Source organism: Rosa rugosa, chromosome 4 (assembly GCF_958449725.1).
Source record: "Rosa rugosa chromosome 4, drRosRugo1.1, whole genome shotgun sequence".
In the NCBI taxonomy this organism is placed as follows: domain Eukaryota; kingdom Viridiplantae; phylum Streptophyta; class Magnoliopsida; order Rosales; family Rosaceae; genus Rosa; species Rosa rugosa.
Window position 1 is genome coordinate 6,746,636 of NC_084823.1, and position 4,152 is coordinate 6,750,787.

The 4,152-nt window shown below is 34.5% G+C and overlaps 1 long non-coding RNA gene across 9 annotated transcripts; it reads left to right on the forward strand.

Annotated features, from left to right (window-relative positions):
* The first annotated feature begins 844 nt into the window (after positions 1-844).
* Positions 845-3,941, forward strand: LOC133742176 (uncharacterized). Of its 9 annotated transcripts, none has more exons than XR_009862393.1 (10): positions 845-898; positions 976-1,038; positions 1,165-1,248; positions 1,643-1,704; positions 1,857-1,904; positions 2,021-2,150; positions 2,255-2,565; positions 3,006-3,161; positions 3,258-3,407; positions 3,708-3,941. It is a non-coding gene; the product is annotated as an uncharacterized LOC133742176 (long non-coding RNA). The 9 variants fall into 9 exon arrangements; XR_009862399.1 differs by having other exon boundaries at positions 2,051-2,150; XR_009862394.1 differs by having other exon boundaries at positions 1,857-1,925; positions 2,021-2,565.
* Positions 3,942-4,152: the final 211 nt, after the last annotated feature.

Sequence of the window (4,152 nt, forward strand, 5' to 3'; positions counted from 1 at the left end):
TGTCCTTCATCTTTTGCATCAGTATTATACATCTGAGCCTTAACTTGCCACAATTGAGCTCCTATTTTTCCATGGTTGATCCACAAACCTCCTAAGAAAATAACAAAGTTAGTTTGATCTTTTTAACGAAATAACTAAGCAAAAGTGTAAAGGATTAAACTATAAATTCGTCGCATTTTATGCTCCTATCATTATCAATGAAAAACTATTTCTTGAACTCATGTGGAATAGTTGTTCTTACAATGAATTGGACACGGATGAGTTTTCTTCGTTGCCTGACTGAATTGAATTGTGTTGTTGTGATATTGACATTCTTTGTTGTAAATCATAGCCACTTTTGTTTTTAATTTTAGTCAGAAAATTGAGTTTTTATAATGTGAGAAATTTGAATTAATATTATAAATATTATCATAAGCTCGCAGATAGAACATTACGGTTAATTTAATGTATTGGTGTCACTGAATCAGTTTATGATTTGTGATTGTTGTGAATAAGTTTTTTGAATTATTCTCAATGACTGTTGTTATTCCTGCTGTTGTGACCGATTAGATTTCTATCCTTTTATTTTCTGATTGTGGATTGATTGTTTTATGTGCTATGTTTATAAATGCTGGAGTTTTTGCTTAGTCACTCCTTCTGTTTGCATTCATTATTTTCTTTTTTATAGTGTTACAGTTGGTTTCATTGTTTGACCTCTTTTTGTGATGGATTCCATAACTTAATTTTATTTCTTTTGGTTGTTTAGAAACTGTAGGTTCGAAAATGAAATATACTAAGTTTGCATTTTACAGAGCTATAGTTATGTCAAATTTTTTGATCACTTTTTATTTTATTATTTTTTTCTCTGTAGATTTTGGGAACAGCGCCCTGTCAGATTTTCTAATTGCTTCAGATTCAGGTATAGATGTTAAAAGAATGTGGATTCATTTATGCTTGGTTATTGAAATTGATGATCATACTATTTCTTGCGAACAGAGTGAACATAAAGAAATGTCATTTTATTTGCTGGGTTATTTTTAGTTCTCTCAGTATATGTGAGTAAGTACCTTCTTATTCCTGCTCAATTGTCTTTCCAGTACTCCAACAAGCTTCTGCTGCAATTTTTGCACAACTTCTATGTTTTTATAACCAATTTCTGTATTAATGTTTTTATTAATTTTGCAGTTCCTCCTGAACAACTTACCTCAATTACCGATGATGCTGGGTATCACTAAATATGTTTTTACTTCAACTCTCAACTATGAAACGGTATTGTGATTGATGTATAAAAGCTATCATAGCATCATTTCACTAATACATCCCATCAGCCAAATTTTAATGAGTTTGCTTGAGTTGATTGTTAGAGAACCAGCAGATTGAAATATAGAACCAAAGTAGTTTAATGATTATTTTTCCTTCTCTCTCCATACATTTACCTTTACTGCAATCTGAGATTAATGGCATGCATAACTTTATTCAAGAAAATATATGTTAGTAGTACTGCTATAACTATTGATGATTATTATTACTTTGAGTTTCTCATTGCAAACCCTTCTTTTTATATTAAATACCAGTTTATCACTATTTCCTCAAATATTTGGTAGACTCTATATCCCAAATAGACCAGTGCAAAAAAGTAATGTTCTTTCTCATTCCTTTTCAGTTATGTGTTGATGGTTCACAGCTTACACCCTAAATTAAAAGTTGTTAGCTATTTTGTACTCAGTAAGTGAATAACCTAAATTAACCATAATATCTTGCTTATTTTGAAACTTACTCAGACTTTCAATGACACTATTTTTAAAAGTTTTAGGCTCAGCTTTCCAGGTCAGTATATTTCTGACATTTGTTGTTTGCTTTTGTACAGTATGCTGAAGGTTTTTAATCGAGCTGAGGCGTTTGACGACCATACCTCCAATACTAAGGTACATTAAGTTCATTCCTTGGTAAGTAATTCTGCGGTTCTTCAAAATTGAAACCCGAATTTCCCAACTGATTGAATTTTGATTTTTTTGTTATTTTCTGATGATTGATCAAGTAGTTTGATTATGGTGGTTCTTCTTCTTCCAAGGCTTTTCCGAACCCAAAGCATTCTTGATTATGATCTGTATACTTACAAATTCGGAACAATATTGGGCTGCGATCCAAGACCCAGAGGGATGTCATTAAAGGTATACACTCTCAATTTGTTTATATGTTGTGAATTGAAGTACTCTCAGTATAAACATATTGTTCTGTTTGATCTGTTTCAATGTGAATATCAATGTTTCCATAGAAAGATCAGTTCTCGATGATCAGAGCGCCTGCGGATAGAGGTAGTAAAGGCAAGAGTCTGGGCGACAAGGTTGCTGTCATCAAGAGGTGCTCCAGCTGCGGCAAGAGCATCAACAACCGTCTTGATTTGCTACAGATAGTCGGTGATGGAGAGGCTACCCTTTTGAATGGTCTGAATCTGTTGGTTCATAGGATCTGGTCAAGGCAGCAAGTTTGCGCTCGAGAGTGAGCCAAAGAGAGCTTGCAGAGGTAGAGCCAACTGCGAAAGGGACGAAGAACTCAGAGAGAGAAGCAATCGGCCAAATTCGACAGGTACAATCTTTCTTGACCCATTTAATGTAGGCTGGATTGAGATTGTTGTTGATGAACTGGGGTGGGCAGGGTTCAGATCCATCCACCATGCCGTACATCTCATTGTTCTGGAGTACTATGGTAGTGATATCCTTCCAAAGAAGATAGTTTTCTTCTTTACACATATAAACATATTGTTCTGTTTGATCTGTATCAATGTGAATATCAATGTACACAGTGTGTAATGCCGTTGTCTATATGAAATTTTATGCTTTGGTATTAGACAGGTTAAATTCTCATACAATTTCCGTAAGGGTCTTCAGTATTTGTTTCTCATGTTGATCTTTCTGATGTTTCTGAGTTTAATCTTGATAGGAGAACTGTTGCTATTTATTGACATTGTTACATTTTGATTAGCTCACCTTAAAATAACTTAATGATATGAATACCCTTCCTAGCAGCTAAAGTCTGGTATGTCATGGTTTGAGATCGAGAATTTCCTTTCTAAGGACTTATTCCTGGATCGGTAGCAGCATTGATCTTATTGCACGTTTTCAAGGCTACTTCCAATGGAGCAGTTCATCAAAATTGTAAAATTTCAATACTCATTCTGCAAGGTTTTAATAACATTCATCTAAGTATTTCCTAATGATTCAGCTTTTTGAGATTTCATTTCTGTCTTCTTAATTTCACCCTGCATCTGAATTTTCCAGGATACTAAGAAAGGATACTTTATCCTTTTACAAGGAAGGCTCCAATTCAGTTTCTGCTTTCAAGCTTGAGACGTGTTGCTCTCTAACGTTAGCTCTCATCGAAACTTTCCACAATTCACATGGAATATTGCAGCTTGGGCAGACAACGATGTTAGTAGTACCTCCATTATTGATCTATCATGTACTATTTTTTTAATCTATTTAGCAGTCTTGATAAAAAAAAAAATCTGTAGTTCAATTTTTCAAGTGTAATGCAGGTATTAGAATATACTGAGTAAATTGATCACAGTAGGCTTAGTTGATGATAAACTGCCTAGAATATTATTTATCGGTAATAAAAATACCCGCAGCAAAGCGCGGGCTGTCTATCTAGTAAATATACATTTACAGTTCATCATACTCTTCTGATTCACATTTTCTACAAGTCTAATTCTCTGGTTGATTATCCAGGTTTGACGAATCTGTGAATGTCAAGCAGCTTGAGAACATATTGTGATCCATGTCAACTTCCACTATCGGATAGCCTATCCGCAGCAAAGCGCGGGCACGCTTTCTAGTTTTCTTTTGTTCTTTGGTTGATGATAAGTGTTGTTCAATTGATCAAACATGTTTATCAGCTATATATGTATTTGAATCTGGTATTCATGTTTTGGTGCATTTTATATAAAATTTATTATTTGGCTTCTTCTGCTCCAAAGATAAAAATCTGGTATGCAAAATTGCATGCCAGGTTTTTTTTTATCAATGATATGCACTTTGCGACGGCATTGTTGCCGTCGCCAAAGACCTGACTGCAAAATTGTAGATGGCGTAGCCATTGCTCTTTGCGACGGCATAAATACCGTCGCCAAAATTCATGCGACAGCGTAATTGCCGTCGCAAATAGCAATGGCGA